We start from the raw sequence: 23142 nt of genomic DNA on the forward strand, positions 1-23142 counted from the left end.
ATTAAATGCTAAAGACCATCTAACAAAAAAGTTCTCCTTGGATAAAGATATTGCTTAATGTAAACCAAAAAGTTTGGGAGCACCATACCCAATGCTGTTCAATGTTTACTCTCTTTGCTTTGTTTTCTGAATTTACTCCTGGAAGCTCCAGGGCCTATATAGGATGCCTGAGATCTATCTAGGGTGGATGCAAGAAAGGCAAATGCCTTGCCCACTGTGCTATCTCTCCTACCCCTAAGCCAAAATTAGTAATATAAATGACTTCTAAAACTAATATGATTTGTACTTGCATAGCTTAAAATACATAAAATGGCAGGTTTTTATTAAAATATAATAATCCAAAAAACAAACAAACCAAAAACTGAGAGGAGTCCTTCTAGAGGTTATAAATATTAATTTAAATGAAGAAAAAGTAAAAAGAAAAAAATAACAAAAAGACAAAACAAAGAAATAAGAAACAGAAAAAATAAAAAACAAGACTACAATAACAACAACAAAAATCAAACAAAAAAACTGAAACCAGAGACTACAAAAAAAGCACACAGCAATAAAGACAACAACCAAACAATAATCACGAGCACAAAATAAATAGAAAAAAAAATTGTGCGTTTTTTGTTTTTTGTTTTTTTTGCACAGGCACAGTAAATATTGGGTAGATTAAAAAGGAAGTTCCATTAGCTTAAGAGATACAGGGTTTCTCCACCTTTGAAACATACTGTCATGGGAATAACTGCAGGGTCCCTACATGCTCTGTTACACTCCCCAGGTCTTTTTATGATCCCAGGAAACTTTCCGCTTAGTCGTGCATGGTAAAATCGGGACTCTGTAACTAAAGGTGTTGGTATTTGCACAGGTCATAGTATGAAACCTAGGATAGAGTCTTACTTTAAGGTTCTAAAAGTTCTATTCCACCCCTTTTGTTTTAATCAGTCTTTTGTCATTGTTGGTCTTGAGTTTTGCACTGATTTTAGGACAAAGTCTAGGAAATAGTCTTTCATTATGTTTCCAGAATTTCTGCTCAGTTGCAGTTGTCACAGTCAGACCTCTGGAATTAGGAATCTTGGTTGTTGTATGGATTGTAGGCCAAAGCCTAGGGTAGGGTCTTTCTTATTGGTCCCAGAATAAGTTCTGCCCAGTCGTGGTTGTCAAAGTCAGTCTTCTGTAGATAGTGATCTTTGGTTTGCACCGATAAAAGAATGATATGTCTTCTGATTTCAACTTATTGTTAAGTGATGAGATAAGATCAAGTTGTTGCCATTCCTCATTGTCAGGATGTCATATCAAAACTGGCTCATGATGGTGCCAGAGCAGCATTGAATTTCCCAGGGGGAATTTGGTTCCTGGTGCTGTTATGGAAAACTGTGTCAGTTTTATTTTTTGTCTGTTTGGTTTTTTTTCTCCTTTCTTTTCTTTTCCTTTTCCTTTTCCTTTTTCTTTTCCTTTCAATTTCTTTCTTTTCTTTTCAAACAGAATTACATAACTTGAATCATCTTGTTTTGCCTCATAGTTTGAGGGAAAACAAAATGAATGGTACCAAGGCCAGTCATATGAACATTGAGTAGAAATAAAAAAAAATGATCACACTAAAACACCAAATCTAAAGCCAATAACACCAGAATCGATACCCAATCTACATCAAGCTAGACACAGAGGAGACCACTTATATTAGTAGCCTGGTGAGTGGGTGCAGGAGGGAGATATGGGATGCATGCTAAGAACAGGTGTGGAGGGAGAACAACATTGGTGGTGGGAATTCCCCTGATTTAATGTCACTATGTACCTAAAATAGCACTGTGAAAGATTTGTAATTCACTTTGGTTACAATAAAAATTATTGAAAAAATATAATAATCCAATAATGGTTGTTTAGTATTAAGTATAATATTAAAAGTAATCTTGAAAACTAACTAGGCAATCTGAGTATTTTTATATACAAATATGCCATATTATTATTAACTCCACTTTCTAGTTTTAAACAGCCAATAATAAAAGTGAAAAATTTTAAGGAATAGCTGACTCATTGACCGATGTCCCCTAATGTCATTTTAACTTGTGGGGAATATTTTTATCAAAATAAATGCATTTTGTTGCTTTTATTTATTTATATATTCTTGGTTTTGTGGCCACACCCTGGGGCACTCAGAGGTAACTTCTGGCTCTGTGCTCAGAAATGTCCTGGTAGGCTCAAGGTATTATATGGAATGCTAGGGTTCAAACCCAGGTCCATTCAGGGTTGGCCACAAGCAAGGCATATGTCCTACTGCTGTACTATTGTTTGGCCACACTTTTATTTTAAAATCAATATATTTTATGTTATGCTCAACATACATTTAAAGTATTTAGATTAAGCATATTTATTGTATTTCTTTATGGTAATTACTTAGTATACAAGTCATTAATACTCATTGTTTGAATTAATACACCATGATGTTTTATTTAAGATAAATGTATTTGTGATTGTTGTTATACTCATGATTTGCACACATATAATTTTATCTAACCAGTTTTTACAATCTATCTATATTGTGAAAACAGTTTAAACAGGTTATAATAAACTATTCCAAGGGAAGAACTCTAATATATGAAGATAACAGGAGTAAGGAAAGCTGGGCTGTTTCACATTGAATTTGAAGAAAATGGACTCATGTCTTTGACTTGAAGTGGATTGACTCAAGTTTCTGACTTGGGGTTTGTTAAAGCAAATTTGCACACAAACATACTTACAGAAATCCTCATGGACTCTAATAACCTTTATTGATACTTTGTTGAACTTTTTATTTGTGGGGATAAGATGCACATTTCATGATAAACAGGGCTTACTCTGGGCTCTGTACTTAGGGTTGACTCCTGGTAGTTCTCAGAGATCATATGGGTTGCCAGGGATCAAATTCAAATCAGACATGTACAAGAAAATGTTTAATCCACTATACTGTCGCTCTACTCCCTGAACTGTGATAGTCTTTTCATCCTCTTGAAATAGAAAGTAAACCTTACTATTAACACTAAGTTGTATACATTTTTAAAATATTCTAATTCACTTTTTATCATAACTCTTTGACATAAAAACTATCAAAAACTATTGATGTAAGTTAATTGAATGTCCTTATTAAATAAACATTGCTTTAGTTTGTTTGTTTGTTTCTATAATTCTTGGTGAATAAACATAGCACAGATTGTCCCAGAAAGTGAATAAACACACATATAACCAAAATGGGCTACACAGTCATTGGATGACCTCTGGAGCCCTATTCAAAGTCAAGAGTTGTTTAACAAGGTTGATTTCCTTTATGTGTTGCTATTATTGTAAATTGCAGCAATTGTGTCCTTTTATACAGGGAAGTCTTGCTTATCATTAGCCATAGCCATGGCCTATGTTTGATTTTAAATAAAAACAAGAAAAAAGCTCTTACTTGATGGCTATATTGTAGGCTCTTTTACTAAAGTAAAAATTATATATATATACATATATATACTCTATATCATTTAGTATTTATCTATTTTATATATATATATAATAGATAAATACTAAATAGAATGTATATTCTCAGCACATTAGAGTCTGGAAGGATTGTACAGTATGTAAGTCACTTGCTTTGCATATGCCCAAAGGTTTTTAATCTCCTGAACCCTTTATGGTCCCCTGAGCACATCCAGAAGTAATTTTTTGATACCAAATTGGAAGCAGACCATAAGCACAATTATGCATGACCTAAATAAAAACAAACAAAAAGATCTTAATACTATTAAGTATGTTATGAGGTTAATGATGATTTTTTTCCTTTCAGTAGAGAGAAGGGATGAAATAATTGATATAAGGTGAAATTTTGACTTGTTTAGAAAGTTGTAAAATTCAGTGAATTTCAGGTCATATGACATAAAGTTTCAGGTTAATAAAATTTTTACTTAACTACTTCATTTTTTTTAAACTCATACTAGAGTTTCTTTAGGCAGTAAGTTTCAGAAGTTCATCATGTTCTGGTCCATGGACTTCTCTGGGGATCACCAAGCCATTGTTTAATTGAATCCATAGGAAAGGGAGCCGGGAGCCTGTAATACAGAGATTCAATTTCAAATGGTAAAAAAATTTTAAGACAGGAAAATATGTCTGTATTTAATTGACAGAGAACTACCCGTGAGATTAGAAAGAACAGTGACCATTACTCTCATAAAGCCAGAAATAGTGTGTATTCTGACAAGGAAGACTAAGATTAGTGAAATTCATAATTTATGATATAATAGGCTAAAACTTCTGGAAGGTCATATCTCATTAATAAGAACTAATTAATTTTACAGACTTCACTTCACAGCTACCTTGCTAAACATAAAATGAAGACCTGAAAGGAAAAAGCTTTGTTTAAGCTAACTGCTTACAGAATGAATATCCAGAATTATTATTAATATATTATAAAAAATAATGCAAAATTTTATTATGAAATATAGATTAATATTACTAGTCACTCAGGGAAGCACAGTAATGCAGATGACAATACATGAGACTATGATAAATCAAGAATGATAAAACAAAATTCACATAAAAATAAGAGAATACATGCTTTAAAGTAGTTATTAAATGTTTACCTTAAAGATTCTAAAAGAAAAATAATTCATAAAATCTAAAAGTCCTAAAATATAAAATTAAACAAATCTTAATCTATTTTAAATGATTAAGTTGATAAATAAAAATAAACTGAGTTAATGAATACAAAACAACATATGTGAGATATCCAGATTTAAAATAATTAAGTCAGGTTTATAGTAAATTTTGTTAAGAAAGTAAAAACTGATTTAAAATTTATATAAAAATTCAAATGTTTGAAACTATTTAAAACAGCATTGGCCATGTGAAGGCCATTCCAGGATTAATATTCACAAAATAATATTCACACAATAATTGCAACTAGCTAATATTTTTGTAAAGAAAGAAACACATCAATAGACAAAAATTAAGAAATTGACATACCTCAATCACTGATTAACTTAAGGTTCAAAGCATGACATTGAAAAATTAGTATTTTGACAAATTATTTTAAAAGTAGCTAGAAACTATGAGAAATATATCAGCTTCATACATATATTAATTAGAAATTAATCTCAAAATAATCATAATCCAGCTATTATATAATAAAAATTTAATTATATTTAGAGTAGCAATCATTTATTAAATATACAAGAATATAATACATAAAAAATAAATTACTAAAATTTATTTATTCAAAAACAATAAATCTAAAATCAACAATGAAAGCTATATTTGATAATAATTAATGAGACATAAATTAAATCCAGAATATCTAAATTCTCGAATTATGTGATAAATTGCAAAATGCAATAAAATTTGAATGGGTATTAAAATAGGAAATAATTTGAACCTATATTTTATCTGAAAATATATTTCATTTTTTAAAATAAATAATACCTTTATTTAAGCACCATGATTACAAACATGTTTGTAGTTGGGTTTCATTCATAAAAGAACACTCCCCCTTCACCAGTGCAACATTCCTATCACCAAAACCCCCTTTTTCCTCCTAACCACCTTGCCTAAATTTGAGACAGGCATTCTAATACTCTCACTCATTTCTAGAGGCTTTCAACCTCAGTTTGAGAGAGGACATGAAAAAGGTAATTGAAACACCACAACAATACAGAAAGAAATATCAAATTAAATATCCAGTGAGCACTACAGCAATAAAGACAAGCACCACACAATAGACTTGGTTCTGAAATCAAATCATGCCGGAGTGAAAAAAGAAAGAGAAAGCTAAGATAAAATAAAATAAAATGAAATAAAATAAAATTGGAGACATCAACTTCAATATCTACACCAAAATAAAAAAAATTGATCAATCAATAAATAAAGTGTGGAAAAAAAAGTGTGGAAAGATGATTATTTTGTGTTTTTTTTTCTTTTTCCCGCTGCATAGGCACATTAAGTATTGGGGATATTATAGAGGGAATTCCCTTGCTAGGAGCAGAGTTTTATAGTTTTCTTTGTATAGGTCCTTCACATTTTTAGTCAAATTGAATTCAAGATATTTTAGTTTGTGTGGCACTATTGTGAATGGAGTTGTTTTCTTAATGTCCATTTCTTCCTTATTACTATTGGTATATAGAAAAGCCATTAATTTTTGTGTGTTAATTTTGTAGCCTGCCACCTTGCTATATGAGTATAATGTTTCTAGAAGCTTTTTGGTACAGTCTTTAGGAAGTAAAGTATCATGTAATCTGCAAACAGTGAGAGCTTGACTTCTTCCTTTCCTATCTGGATTCCCTTGATATTCTTTTCTTACCTAATTGCTATAACGAGTACTTCCAGTGCTATGTTGAATAGGAGTGGTTAGAGAGGACAGCCTTGTCTTGTGCCAGAATTTAGAGGAAAGGCTCTTAGGCTTTCTCCATTGAGGATAATATTTGCCACTAGCTTGTCGTTGATGTCCTTAACTATATTGAGAAAGGTTCCTTCCATTCCCATTTGGTGAGAGTTTTGATCAAGAATGGGTGTTGGACCTTATCAAATGCTTTCTCTGCATCTATTGATATGATCATGTGATTTTTATTTTTCATGTTGTTGATGTTGTGTATTATGTTGATAGATTTATAAATTTTAAACCGAACTTTTATTCCTGGGATGAAACCTACTTGATCGTAGTGGATGATCTTCTTAATGAGGCATTGAATCCTATTTGCCAGGATTTTGTTGAGGATCTTTGCATCTGTATTCATCAGCGATTTTGGTCTGTAATTTTCTTTTTTTGTAGCATTTCTGTCTGATTTAGGTACCAAGGTGATGTTGGCTTCATAAAAGCTATTTGGAAGTGTTCCCGTTTTTTCGATTTTATGAACGCGTCTTGCCAGGATTGGTAGTAGTTCCTCTTGGAAAGTTTGAGAGAATTCATTAGTGAATCCATCTGGGCCTGGGCTTTTGTTTTTGCGCTGGCATTTGATTACCATTTTAATTTTATCAATAGTGATGGGGTGTTTAGATATGCTACATCCTCTTCATTCAACCGTGGAAGATTATAAGAGTCTAAGAATTTATCCATTTCTTCCAGGTTCTCATTTTTAGTGGCATAGAGTTTCTCAAAGTAGTTTCTGATTACCCTTTAAATCTCTGCCATATCAGTAGGGATCTCTCCTTTTTCATTCCTAATACGAATTATCAAGTTTCTCTCTCTCTCTCTCTCTCTCTCTCTCTCTCTCTCTCTGTCTCTGTCTCTGTCTCTCTCTGTCTCTGTCTCTGTCTCTGTCTCTCTCTCTCTCTCTCTCTCTCTCTCTCTCTCTCTCTCTCTCTCTCTGTTAGTTTTGCCAGTGGTCTATCAATCTTGTTTATTTTTTCGAAGAACCACCTCTGCTTTTGTTGATGTTTAGGATTGTTTTTTGGGTTTCCACTTTGTTGATTTCTGCTCTCAGCTTTGTTATTTCCTTCTGTCTCCCTTTTATTGGGTCCTTTCGTTGAGCACTTTCTAATTCTATGAGTTGCGTCATTAAGCTATTTAGGTAGGCCCCTTCTTTCTTCCTGATGTAAATTTTTCTCTCAATACTGCTTTTGCTATAAATTTTTCTCTCAATACTGCTTTTGCTTTGTTCCATAAGTTCTGATAGTTTGTGTCTTTATTATCATTTGTTTCAAAAAAAGTTTTGATTTCCTCTTTGATTTCATCTCGGACCCACTGGTTATTGAGTATGAGGCTGTTTAACTTCCAGGTGTTAAAGTTTTTCTTCTGTGTCCCTTTGGAATTCACATATAATTTCAGAGCATTGTGGTCAGCAAAGGTAGCCTGCAAAATTTCTATCCTCTTGATATTATAGAGGTATTTATTTTATGTGACAGCATGTAGTCTATCCTGGAGAATGACCCATGTACATTGGAGAAAAATGTGTATCCAGGTTTCTGGGGATGGAGTGTCCTATATATATATATATATATATATATATATATATATATATATATATATATATATACTATATATACTATATATATACTATATATACTATATATAGTATATATAGTATATATATATATATATATATATATATATATATATATATATACTAGATCTCTTTCTTCCATTTCTCTTCTCAGGTCTAGTATATTCTTGTTAGGTTTCAGTTTGGTTGACCTATCCAGTGTTGACAAAGCCATGTTGAGGTCCCCCACAATTATTGTGTTGTTATTGATATTGTTTTTCAGATTTGTCAACTATTGTATTAAATATTTTTCTGGCCCCTCACTCGGTGCATAAATGTCTAGGAGAGTGATTTATTCCTGCTGTACGTATCCCTTGATTAATACAAAATGTCCATTTTTGTCCCTTACAACACTCCTAAGTATAAAGTTTGCATCATCTGATATTAGTATGGCCACTCCAGCTTTTTTATGGGTGTGTTTGCTTGGATAATTTTCCTCCAGCCTTTTATTTTGAGTCTATGTTTATTCTGACTATTCAGGTGCGTTTTTTGTAGGCAGCAGATGGTTGGATTGAGTTTTTAGCCACTCTGTGTCTCTTAAGTGGTGCATTTAGTCCATTGATATTGAGAGAAAGAATTGTCCTGGATTTAATGCCATCTTTATATAGAAATTTGGTGTGTATTTTGGTCAGTCTTGTGTTAAATTGGGTCTTTCAGTTTTTCTCTTAAGACTGGTTTTGGGTTTCTAACTGTACTCACCACTTTTTTGGTGAGCTTCAAATAGTGAGCATGTCCTTTTGGCCCTCATCTATATTGTGTTTTGGAATTTTATTTTATTTTTATTTTATTTTTCTTAAATACATTAGATGTGTGAGACTATTCTGTGTATATCTCTCCCTCTGACTTATCTCACTCATTGTAAATAATTTGCATGTCCATCCATATATAGGAAAATTTAATGACTGCCTCTCTCCTGACAGCTGCATAATATTCCATTTTGTTTATTCCAGTTTCTTATCCTTTAATTTATTGAAGGACATCTTAGCTGTTTGAGAAGATATTTAAAATATACAAATAAATCTAATTTCATTAAGTCACTATTAATTCTAAATATGCATGTTGAAATTCTTATTTAAATGATCTTTTGAGAATAGAGCAGAGCAAAAGTATTTTACACTGCTTCCCGAGATGTTAAAAAATTAACAATTTCTTACATATTTGCCCAAGATAAATAAAATCACATAGCTATACATAGGCCGGTACATAGTTGTTAGTACTATATACTCATTTGGAGGCATGATTTCCACATACCATATTTTCGGATGTATAAGAGGACCGGGCGTATAAGATGACCCCCTAATTTTGCAGTTAAAACATAGGTTTAGGCCTATATTCGCTGTATCAGACAGAACATTCTTGTGTTGCATGTTCTGCATGTGTTCCTGTTCTCATGTACCACAGTGAGCCAATCACAACAAGCAAAGGTTCAAAAGTTATACTGTAATAGACTTCCTCTCTGACTCTGGCCAATCTGAGCAGGCTTTTTACAGTGTAGATTTGGGTCCAGAACATTGTCTAATTTGCATGCATAAAAAGCCTGCTTGGATTGGCTGAGTTATAGAGGCAGCCTGAGCAGCTTTGTAGTGATTGGTGCAGGATCGAGATGGAAAAATCGTTTTGTGGCAATATTCAGACAATTTTCATTTAGCGGCATATTGAAACATTTTTCAGGATATACTCGGTGTATAAGATGATCCCTGATTTTTGGTTGACTTTTTTTTGTGTTTCAAAAGGCGTCTTATATGCCAGAAAATACAGTACTCAGAAGGTCTGGTAAATACTAGGAGGGATATACACCTAGTTATATAGTTCAATGGTAAGGTTGACTGATGTATTATTTTTCAGACCTTAGTGTACCAGTTATATAGAACCATCTGGAACACTTCAGTGACATTCAGACACCAACAGAAACACAATATAGGTGCTTAGGGAAACATGCAGTGCCAGTATTTAATCAGTATTGAATCAAGATGTATATGGATCCCTGCTCTCCATTCTATCTCCTTGGTTCCCATTAATTTTATATAAATTATATAATATACGTATATATAATATATATAAACAGGTGAATGAACAATGATATTGTGCTTTGTCAACACAATAGGCTATAAAGTTCAAGAGCTTCCTTTTCAAAAACAAACATATGAACAAATGCAGACAAACTCAGTGTTCCCCTAGCTATTTGTCTCATTTGAATAAATAGAAAGCATTCCCTGGATTATATTGGATGCTACTACTAGATTCCTCTTATTTCTATCCTACCAGGGTTTAGTATTACTCATAGAAATATACTACTTAACTGCTAGTTCAATTCATTCAGTGATTATTAAGAATTAATGAAAAGTAGTTAACTCACATATAATAAGATGTCATATATTAAATAAAACATTAAACTATGAAGCTTGGGGATGGAGAGATAGCATGGAGGTAAGGTGTTTGCCTTGCATGCAGAAGGACGACAGTTTGAATCCCAGCATCCCATCTGGTCCCCAAGCCTGACAGGAGTGATTTCTGAGCGTAGAGCCAGGAGTAACCCCTGGGCTCTATCAGATGTGATTCAACCCCCCCCAAAATCCCCAAAACAAACTATGAAGCTTAGTATTTAATAAGCGTGATAGAACTCTCAATTAAGTAAAAAAAAATATTAAGGTCAGCAGAAAGAGCTCAACCAAATGGCCAGATATTATATACTTATATGACCTAATTTTACCTATTTAAATTATATGTAAAGGAGTCTATAGAAAAAGAAAGCATTTTAAAAATAACATGAATAATGTATGGTAAAAATTACACCAAATATATATATATATATATACATATATATATATATATATAACTCTCAAGAAACACATAGCATCTATGCTCATACTGCCTTACCAAAACAACTTGCATTGTGAAAAGCAATAGAACACAATCATGTTTAAAGACAATGTAATAAAATACCATGATTTTTTATTTAAAAATATTTTATATTGACTATAAAGAAAAGTTTGATACTGAGTTGATTAGGAATTATATACTATCAGACTAAGAGGTAGATATATAATCTTTGGACAAAGGGATGATATATTATTGCAGATTTCCACTGAAAACAAAGAGCAAAAATTTAATTTCTTTAATTTTTAAAATTCATTTATTTTATTCATATTGGTCCCTAATTCTGCTTAAAAAGCATAAGAATAGACAAGTGACATTTTCTCTGTTCTGACAGTATGCACATATAAACTTAGAATTAATATATATGTATATATAAGCATATATATGTTGACATCAACAGAAAAGTTGAACAAGGAAGTTAGGGAGCTTGGCTATTTATAATTTTCTTATAGATAATATTTGGATTGCTATGCAAACTTAGTTGAGAGCTTTATCAGCTGTATCTCTTGCAGTCATAGATGACTAAATTTAGAGTAATGCCAGGGGCTGATTTAGCATAAACTTAACCAACTTCTGTCATGTGAGTGTCAGTATGGTGAAACCCTGGTATATATTTTCTGATTGAAGACAGAAGTGAATTTTACATTGAGAAAGAAGACATTTATATGGTGCTTTATTACTGCATATTTTGAATATATTTGGTACTTCTTAGTTAAAGTACACCTGTCACTGTACCTCACAACTAATACAATGACAGTTCAGTAATCACATGTTACCATCCAATATAATCCAAAGCTATCTTTTTCTAGTCATTCTGAGTTAGAATCAGCATTAATGCCAGGCTTGGAGTTATTCTCCAGTAGATGTCTGAACAAATGCACATCATTAAAAAGTTAGAATTTAAGAAATTGTGATAAATATTGAATATATGTGTATGATACTTTCATGAGTTTTCATTTGGTCATTAGATCTTGAGTCTCCATAGCTTTCTTTCTCTCTTTTTTTAGGAGGGTGGGACCACATCCAGTGGCACTCAGGGTTATTCCTTGGCTCTGTGCTCAGAAGTTGCTCCTGGCAGGCACAGGAAACTATTTGGGAAGCCAAATTCAAACCACTGTTGGTCCTGGGCCAGCTGCTTACAAGGCAAATGTCCTACTGTTGTGCTATTTCTCTGGCATCTTGTCCCCATCGCTTTCAAAGAAATCTGAAATTAACTTTTGTTTTGTAATACCCAGATTTCTCAGTTCTATTATATTATTAAATACATGATCAAACAACTAATATTTGAAGCTAGAAAAAATAACAGATGTAGTGAATCTGTATATATTATAATTATGTTTCTTACAATATAAATCCACATTTTATAATATAAAATGTTTTTTTGTAAATAAAGTAGAAATTAAAAATTTTTCCTGCTTCTTAGGTTTTGGTTTATGTAATCATAAGCATAAAAGAGAAAAGTAGAGAAACTAAATTTTTTTTTTTTTTTTTGGTTTTTGAGTCACACCCTGTGACGCTCAGGGGTTACTCCTGGCTATGCGCTCAGAAGTTGCTCCTGGCTTCTTGGGGGACCATATGGGACACCGGGGGATCGAACCGCGGTCCGTCCTAGGCTGCGCAGGCAAGGCAGGCACCTTACCTCCAGCGCCACCGCCCGGCCCCAAGAGAAACTAAATATTTTAATAATGCTCACACAGAAATAAAGTAAGCAAAGGTATACTTGCATTATACTATACCCTGTAATCAATTTAATATAGTGCCATGTACTTTTCCAGATAAATTAATAATACAATTAATTCAATTATTAAGGCCAAGGGAGCAGGCCACAGAAAGCTCTCTGTATCTTGTTTGCACAATGGTCCTTTACCATACAAACTGGACAGTTGTGAGGGAGAAGACCAGAGAAAGGCACCAGCACCTGCCTTTTGTCTTTGCATTGGACCCTGTAGCAGGCCAGGTGAGGGAGGCCTGCTCTGAAGGACAGAGCCAGAGAAGGATCATAGCTGCACACTTCTCATAGTCAATGAACCACACTACGCAGAAATCACCACACTGCAAGTATGATAATGGGGAAACAACACAGACTTCCACTGTGCTTAGAGAATAAATATTGTAGTTCTGATAACCCAAAAAGTACTGACCACCTATATAGCCTCACAGGTAAGAACTTTAGACAAGCCATATGGAGAATGCTCAAATAACTCAAAGAAAGCATGGGATGAACTGAATGAAACATAATCAAGACACAGGAAGATATAAAAGCAGAAATGACATCTTCAAATTAAAATACCTGGGTTGAAAAACTTGGTAGGTGAAATGAAAAACAGTAGAAGCTGCTGAGGATAGAATCAGTGAGCTGGAAGATGAACTGTGTGACAACTCCATAATATAGAAGTTAAAAGAGCCTTAAACTAACTAGCCAACAATGGAAACAGTCCTTGAAGAGTGTGAAGAGCTGAAAATAGAAGTCTGAGATCAAATTAAAAGAAATGGCATAAGAATCATTGGAGTCCAGAGACCCAGTAAGAAAAAATCCCCATGAAGAATATAGAGTCAAGGACATCATTGCAGAGAAATGGACAGAGCTAATGAGTGCATGCAATAAAATCCTGTACGCCTGAAGATTATCAGATAGAAAAAGATCCAAAACAAAGCACCCAAGATACATAATAGTTACAATGACGAGTAGGGATAGAATACTAAATGCTACAAGATCAAAAAGAAAATTGCATAAAAAAAGAATTGTTCTTAAGAATTAGAGCAAATTTTTCACAAACAACCCTGAATGCCCTCAAACAGTGGTGAAATATAATGACAAACATCAAGGACATGAATGCTTCATTAAGGATATCTAACCCAGTTCAACTGCTTTCAGACTTTGAAGGAAAGGTAGACAACTTTATGAATTAACAACAGCTTAGAAAGTATACAAATTTAAACCAAATAAAAAGAATAACTGAAGAATCTACTTTAAGGCAAGGCTGACTGTACAAACACACTAAAATCCTACAGAAAGATGACAATTTTATGACTAGCATGTCACTCAACATCAATGGACTAAATACACCAGTGAAGAGACACAGAGTGGCAAAATGGAACAAAACATTGAATCCATTGTTTTGCTGCTTATGAGAAACACACATGAAAAGTGAGAGCAAACATAGATTAATAGTCAAAGGTTGAAGGACAATCATTCAATCAAACATCTCTTTTAAAAAGGCTGATGTGGCATTACTAAATACAAGTCAACTCCAATTTAGGCTTAAAATTTTATATGAGACAGAGATGGGCATATTTTACTAATCAAAATATATGTATATAAAGAAGAAATAGAACTTCTAAACATATATACGCCCAAGGAAAGGTCAGCAAAATACTTTAAAAAACTGCTGATATACTTGAAGAAAGTTGTCAGCAATATCATCATATTAGTGAAGATTTCAAGGTCATCTGTCATTCTTTGATAGCACAAGTAGGATAAGATTTAACAAAGATATAAGGGCTCAGAAGCAAGAAATGGAAAAGAGTACCTTAGTAGACATATATAGTTTTTAATCTCCATAAAACTAAATGCACATTCTTTTTCAATGTACATGGAACATTATCTAAGATAGATACATGCTGGGCCATAAAACATACCTTCATAAAATCAAGAGTATAGAAATAGTTTCTGCTATCTTCTCAGACCATAAAGCACTGAAAATAGAAGTGAATTATAAGTATACATAAAAAAACAACATTGGATCTAGAAATTAAATTGTTCACTACTGAACAACCAGTGGGTAGAGACAAAATCAAAGAAATTAAGATTCCTAAAGTAAAGGAGAATAAAGACATAACTTATCAGAATCATGGAACACTGTAAAAAATATTAAGAGAAAAATCTATAGCTTTAAAAGCATTTATGAGAACAGAAGAAAAGACCTACATAATAACCTAATAACCTACATAAGTAACAATGACACAATTTAAGAAAAAAAAGAGTAATAAAATGAGTTAAAAGTTAGCAGGCTAAGGAAATAAAACTTAGAATAGAAATTAATAAATTGAACACCAAAAACACACCAAGAGTTCAATGCAACCAAGAGTTGGTACTCTGAAAAAAAATAAACAAGATTTATAAACTATTGTCAAGACTCACAAAGTAAGGGGAAGAGAAAAAATTATTAAGCAAAATCAGAAATGAAAAGGTTGCTGTAGCTACAGTCAGTAGAGAAATTCAAAAGGTAAATACAGATTACTTTCAGAATGTCTATGTCACAAAACAAGAAAACCTGGAATAAATTGATAAATTTTTAGACTCCTATAACATCCCAAGTTTGAACCAAGATGATCTGGAATATCTAAAAAGACTATAATTGTTGGGAAAATTAAAGAGTATTCAAAAAGCATTCCCAAAACAAAAGCCCAGGTCCAGATGGATTTACCAGTGAATTTTTTCAGACCTTGAAAGAGGTTTTATTTCCAATTTTATTCAAGCTCTTCAAGGAAATGAAAGAAAAACAGAAACCACTAGTTTCTTTTTTTTTTTTTTTTTTTGGTTTTTGCGCCACACCCGGTAATGCTCAGGGGTTACTCCTGGCTATGTGCTCAGAAGTTGCTCCTGGCTTGGGGGACCATATGGGACACCAGGGGATCGAACCGCGGTCCGTCCAAGGCTAGCGCAGGCAAGGCAGGCACCTTACCTTTAGCGCCACCGCCCGGCCCCAGAAACCACTAGTTTCTATGAAGCAAACATTACCCTGATACCAAAGCAGAAAAAGTCACCACAATAATTTGAATTATAGGCCCAGATTCTTAATGAATAAGATGCAAATATTCTCAAGAAAATACTAGTAAACAGATCCAAAAGCTCATTACAAGGATGCAAGGATAGTTTAACATATGCAAGTCAATCAACAAAGCAAACTATATCAATAAAACAAAAAGGAAAATCATATAATTATATCAATCGACATTAAGAAAACATTTTACAATTTTCAGCACCCTTTTGTGATAAACACTCTGAATAAGATAAGAATTGAAGGAACTTCCCTCAATTTTGTCAAAGCATTTATCACAGACTCATTGAAAACATTATTAATGGTGAAAATATGAATGTTTTTCTTCTAAAATCTGTCACAGGACAAGGTTTCCCCTCTTGCTAATTCTATTCAATATAGAACTGTACATACTTGCCATAGCAGTAGGAAAGAAAAAAGACACCAAGGTCATGCATATAGGAAAGGAAGAAGTGAAGATATTGCTGTTTGCAGATGATTTACTACTATAACTAGAAAATCCTAAAGTCTCCCAAAAAGGCTACTAAAAACTAGACTTATATAGTAAAGTGTCAGGCTAAAAAATTACTTCACAGAAATACATGGCTTTTCTAAACACAAAAAATGAAAGTGAAAATATATATTAAAAACACATCCCATAAAAAAATTATTTCAGAAAACAAAGTATGTTGGGGTTAACTATAGAAGTGCAAGAGCTATATAAAGAAAACTACATAAAGAAAACATTGCTAAAATAAATAAGAGGACACAAGGATTTCTTAAGAATTGTGAAATTAAAATAAAAATGTCAATACTGGGATCAGAGTGGTGACACAAGTGGTAAGGTGTCTGCTTTGCAAGTGCTAATCTAGGACAGCAGTTAGATCCCTGGAATCCCACATGGTCCCCAAAGCCAGGAGCAATTTCTGAGCGCAGCCAGGAGTAACCTCTGAGTGTCACCAGGTGTGGCCGAAACCCAAAAAAAAAAGGTCAATACTTCCAAAAGCATTATACAGATTTAATGCAATCCCTATAATAATTATCATGACATTTTTGAAAGAAATGGATCAGACTCTAGTCTGATCAGAGCAATCTAGTCAAAAATAAAAAAAAAATGATTAGAGGAGTAACTTTCCTCAACTTTAAACTGTACTATTAAGCAGTAGTCATTAAAACAGCATGGTATTGAAATAAAGAAAAAAACAGATTAATGAAATTGACTTGAATATCTGGAAACATACTGGTTTATGATCACTTAATTTTTATAAAGGAGATAAAAACACAAAGTGAATCAAGGGAAGACTTCAAAAATTGTTGCTAGGAAACTGGTCAATCGCATGCATAAAATACACTTAGACTTCCCCTACTTAATGCCGTGCACAAAGGTCAAATAAAATTGAATTAAAGACCTTTACATCAGACCTGAAATCATAAGGTGTACAGATTAAAACTTATGCATGTCACTCCATGACATTGAAGCTAAGGTATCTTTCAAGGAAAAAACACCACTGGCCAAGGAAGAGGAAGCCAAAGTAAACAGATGGGACTACATTAAACTCAGAAGTTCCTATACCCCAATGAAATAATGATTAGGATATAAAAGCTACTCACAAAATGTGAGAAACTTTTCACCAAATACATATACCAATACTCATCAGATATAAGTTTAATACCTAAAATATGTAAGGTACTGATTGAACTTTATAAGAAAAAAACATCTATCCCATCCAAAAAATGGAGAGAAGAAATGAACAGATATTTCCTCAAATAAGAAATACAGATGACCAAAATCCACATGAAAAAAAAAATTCTAATCATTACTGATCATCAAGGTAATGCAAATCAAAACAACAGCAACGTATCATCACACACTGCAAAGACTAGCACAGAAACAAACAAACAAACAAAAACCAATCCTGCTGGCATGGATGATGGAAGAAAGGGACTCTCATCCACTGCTGATGTATATGAAGTCTGGCCAGCCTTTTGGGAAAACAATATGGACATTCTTCAAAAAGCTAGCAACTGAGCTCCCATATAACCCAGCAATACCACTCCTAAAAATATATCCCGGGAACACAAAAACACAATACAAAATGCCCTCTGTTCTCTTATGTACGGTGCAACACTATTGAATCTTGAAAATTATATATGCTCAAAAACAGATGAGTGACTAAAAAACTGTGGTCTCTCTACACAATAGACTACTCTGCAGTAATTAGAAAAATGAAGTCATAAAATTTGCTTATACATGGATGGAACTGGAAATTATCGTGCTGAGTGCAATGAGTCAGAAGAGAAGGGATAGACAGAATAATCTTACTCATTTGTGGGATATAAGAAAAACAAGAGTTAGTAATATACCTAGAGACAATATTGCCAAAGGTCAGGAGGTCCAGCCAATTGTAATAAAAGCTCACCACAAAGAGTGGTGAATGTAGTTATAATAGAGAAGGGTCAACTGGGACAATGATAGATGGAACTGATCTCTCTGAACAAGAATGTCGTGCTGAAAGTGGAGATACTAACAGGAAAGACATCCTTCCATTAACAATAGTGCAAACCGGAGCTGGAGAGATAGCACGGAGGTAGGATGTTTCCCTTGCATGCAGAAGGACGGTGATTGGAATCCTGGAATCCATGTGGTCCCCCTACCCTGCCAGGAGCGATTTCTGAGCCTAGAGCCAGAAGTAACCCTGAGCGCTACCAGATCCAAAAACTAAAACAAACAAACAAAAATCAATAATGCAAACTACAGTATCAAAAAGGAGAGAATGTGAGAGACAGAAAGACAGAGAGAGAGGAGAGAGGGAAGGAGGCAGGGAGGAAGGAAGGGAGGGAGGGAGAGAGAGACTAAAGCAATTTGTTTGCCCTAGCAGTGGGAGTGGTATGTAAACATGAGACTTTGGTGATGGGAAGGGTGCACGGGTGTATGGTGTACATATGATGTATGTCTGAAACCCAATGAACAATTTTGTAACCATGTAGCTTAGCTGAAGTTTAAAAAAAAGTCAATTGTGACCACTGTCATAACATTATTAAATATTTGCTATATATTGAAGCTGCTTTATATATTTATTTTGGGCATTTTTGGTACACATAGAGAACACACGGGTACTACACAAAAAGATCAAAGTACAATAAATATTATATTGTAAGTTCTACATAAACAGACACTATTTTTTTTAAAAAATATAATTCCAGGTCTTGAGAAATAGTACAGTCTTGCATGAATGCAACATGGGAAAAATAGCCAAAAAATCATCCTGAACATAGAACCAAAAATAAGTCCTGATCACATCTGGTTTCACCCAATCTAAACAACAAAGCAATGCCAGAAATAATTAAATAGTTTCAAAAAATAGATTATTTTGGGGTTAATATGATTGGTTTGGTTTTGGATAAAATATAATTTTGTCCAATGAATCTCTAATACAAGAGTAAAATCCCAGGTAGCTAATATAAAGATAAATACTAGAAATTAGAAGTTATTGATAATAAAATTAGGTTATTATAATTAATTCAAATTTTACCACAGATTTATGAAATTAAATGCTTTATTCTAAAATATATGATGCCTTACTAGATTATGTCCAGAGAAAAGACAAATTAATATTAAAACAATTATATCAAAGTATTATATATTCTGAAAAAAATCTTGACAGATTTCAAGTTTACTCTGCATATAATTAAAAGAACTATTTTTTTTAACTTTGCATGTTAGTTATTTATTGCATTTAGTTAGTTTGGGCTAGGGTCATCCTTGGCAGTAGTCAGACTCTTCTGCTCTGGGGTTTCTCCCTGAGGTACTCGGGACCACATATGGGACTGGAGATCCAACTAGATTCAGCTGGCTGCAAGGCAAGCCCCTTAGTCCCTGCACTCTCTCTCCAGACTTAATAGCATTTTCTTTTTTATTTTTCCTTTTTTTATTGTAGGCAAAGTGAATAACAAATCTTTCACAGTAATATTCAAGGCACAGAGAAATAGTGAATGAGGGGCATTCCCACCACCAGTGTTGTTCTCCCTCCACCTCTGTTCCCAGCATGCATCCCACTTCCCCCTCTCCTACCCCTGTAATACTAATGCAAATGTTTTCCTGATGTACAGCTTGATGAAGATTTGGCAGAAATATTATATTTTGTATGTGAAAATTTTGTTGTAATATAGTACGACATTTTATGTTAATCCAGAACATTCTATTGAATGTTTTTCTATTGAAAAGTTTACCTTTAAATTATAAAGTTGTTAAACATTGTAATATACATATACTCTTCAAATTAATAAGGACTAAAGATAATACATCATATAAACCCATGATTTATAATGCAGCCTAATTGGAATTATCCCTGGAATCCTATATGGTCTCCAGAGTCTTCTTAAAGTTTATCCTCAGGTAGAGTGAGAAGTAACTGAAAGTGGAGGACCAGAAAACAATAGCTAAACAAATCCTAATGCATATCTGTTATACATATTGAGACAAATGTAAACATTTATTCCAACAAATAATGTTCATAAATTTAATAAACTTGCATACTATAAAATGTGATTTTTATACTTGTCATTTCATTATTATAGTTATGTTTATAAACCAGAATAATACAAATAAATGTTTATTTTCTAAGTTACAAAATAGAACATAGTTAATATTAAGATGTTAGAAGGGTACATATCTTTTTTGCTTTAGAAGGTATTTTTATATTGATATGTCAACAAATAAAATGAAAATGAATTATTTCAGTGCTCTCTAGAAAATATGAAAAAGATATAAAATAGAAATTCACAGGTTATGATCTCACCCCACATGCCTTGTATCTAATACTTTGGCAATGGGTCTGGTGCAGCAGGGTAGAGGTGGAAAAATAATACAAACTCGGTCAGGATAGGATGGCAATCATGGCATCCATGGCCTTTTGCTTCATACTATCTCTGCCCCAGCTAAAAGCCAGAACTGTCCTTGTAAATTGTTAATTTTGTCATTTTTCTTTATTGACATAGGCCCATATTGCTGCGAGTTCCCCTTTAATTACTGCAGCAAAATCCAAGACGACTAATTACAGAAGACTGACTACAACAGCAATGATGGAACAGAATTTCTAGAACAGCAAAGAAACTCTCTCCTTGCCTTTGTCCTAAGACGTATGCAAATAAGATGTCTAGCATGATGCCATCATCTACAACTGATTGGAACGTTTCCTGGCACCATAAAAAGACCTTAGATTGTGAAAATGAGTGTGCAAGTGGAGTCTGGATTCCTGTTCTAATTTCCCAAATATTTACTGTGCCTTTGCACACACACACAAAAAAAAGATAAAAAAAAAAAGAAAGAAACCTTTTTAAGTAGTTGCTGGTTTTGTTTTGTTTTGTTTTGTTTTGTTTTGTTTTGTTTTGACTGATATTTTTTTCTTTTACTTTTTGTTTTGTTTTGTTTCTTTTCGTTGATGGTTTTGGTTTTTGGTTTGTTCTGTTTGTATTTTTATTGTTACTGCCTTATTGTTTTTGTTTTGTTTTGTTTTGATTTGGTTTAGTTTGGTTTTGGGGCCATACCTGGTGACTCTCAGGGATTACTCCTGGCTATGCACTCAGAAGTCGCTCCTAGCTTCGGGGACCATATGGGATGCCAGGGTATCAAACCGCTGGCAAGGCCTTACCTATAGCTCCACCGCGCTGGTCCCATTCTTGTTTTGTTTTGTTTTGTTTTGTTTTTGTAAACTTTTCTTTTTTCCTTTCTTCTTCTAAATGGATATTTATAACACCAAGACAAACTCCTCCTGTCCTTTTTTGTTTGTTTGTTTTGGGGTTTTCTTGTTATTTTTTTCTTCTCCCTTATCTTTTCTTATATCCCCAACTGTACCACATTACTGGAATCATCTTGTTCAGCCTTATAATTTGAGAGGGAAAAATGAATGGCACCAAGGCTAGGTGTCGTTTGAATAATTAGTGGAAATAAAAAAGACTTGAACATAAAACCCAAAGTCAATGACAACAGAATCGATACACAATCTACACAACAAGCTGTACAAGTGTGGACCAGTTACACTAGCTTTATGGGGGGTAAAGGAGGAAGATATGAGATGCATGCTGGGAACAGGGGTTCCTTGTCACTATGTGCCTTAAATATTACTGTGAAAGATTTGTAATTCACTTTGACCACAATAAAAATTAAATAAAAAGAAAAATACTACAGTGCATTCTACAAAAAATGAAAAATTTCTGATACATTGTATGTCTAAACCCAACTATGAAAAACTTAGTAAATCAAAAAGGTTTCAATAAAATACTTTTAAAATAAAACTTAAAAGGCAAAAGAAAACCCCACAACTTTTAATGAAATAGTTAAATTATTAAAATAAATAAATAAAATAAAAGCCTTCAGAACTTCTTTCTTACTTCAAATCAATTCCCAATACCACAGGGGAAAGCTTGAGAGAAAGAAACAAAAGATCTATTTGGTGGGCTTTTACATATCAAAGGAAAATATTTAGGGAAAGGGGAAGTTGGGGGGACACCTTTGATTAGGGTAGATTGCTTGGTATCTTACAAAAGGAAGCTAAAATATTTAGAAAAAATGTTTTCTAATTTTAATTTGAATGTGTATCGACCAAAATTATGAAAAAAGTATAAAAGTATAAAGAAATAAAGTATAAAAGAATAAGGTATAAATAAAGTATAAAAGAAATTCATCTAAATATATTAGAAATTTTCTAGATTAGTTTATGTTACTTGAGCTCCATGAAGGACTATGTCTATGAAGAGTTGCACTTACATTACTGCTGTTGAAACAAAAAAGAACTCAGAATATTGGAAAACTTGACTGCACTGATATTTTCTTCTTGTTTTTTTAAACCACTCAAAAAAGCAATAAGCTCAGCATTGTTCAGGGATTACTTCTGGATTCTCACTCAAAATTATTCATGGTATATATTGGGAATACCATATGTGGTGAGGTGAATAAAATCCAGCTCTGCCATATAAAAGTTTAATGCCTTTTGTGCTCTCTCCAACTCCATTCTTTTCAATATAAGTAGTGCAGTCCAAAGTAATAATACATATATATTCTAGATCACCTGTCTCAATTAATAAGCTAAGTGGACAGTGCTCTATTTGACACATAGTCTAAAACTAAAATGATACATAAGAGATTAGCTTGGCCCATGCACAAAATGATACAAAATTTTGGATCTGCTCAATATTTTTAAGTTAAAATAAAATAAAATGAAGTATACAGAGAATACCTATTATAATCAGAAATCTATTAGAAGTTTCACAAATACAATATCAAACACATTTGGGTTAAATATTAGCAGAGATTACTTTGAAAAATAAATTAAAAAATTACTGTGATAAGTTTTTTAAATTAATTTTATAAAAGTGCAGTCGCAAAAACATCACCTGTCATTCACAATTTACAAATCTGTTGGGCATTAAGCAAAGAATTTGAGTAGATTTCTCAGAACCCATTTAAGTTATTTGATACCATACCAAGTAAGGGCATGAAACTTCTCCATTTCCATTCACTTTCTAATGCAATTTAATGA

At 33.0% G+C, this 23142-nt stretch overlaps 1 non-coding gene across 1 annotated transcript; it reads left to right on the top strand.

Annotated features, from left to right (window-relative positions):
* Window positions 1-22699: 22699 nt before the first annotated feature.
* Window positions 22700-22801, top strand: LOC126007648 (U6 spliceosomal RNA). The gene has a single exon (XR_007495155.1). It is a non-coding gene; the product is annotated as a U6 spliceosomal RNA (small nuclear RNA).
* The last annotated feature ends 341 nt before the right edge of the window (window positions 22802-23142 follow it).

This window comes from Suncus etruscus, chromosome 4 (genome assembly GCF_024139225.1).
Source record: "Suncus etruscus isolate mSunEtr1 chromosome 4, mSunEtr1.pri.cur, whole genome shotgun sequence".
NCBI classification, from domain to species: domain Eukaryota; kingdom Metazoa; phylum Chordata; class Mammalia; order Eulipotyphla; family Soricidae; genus Suncus; species Suncus etruscus.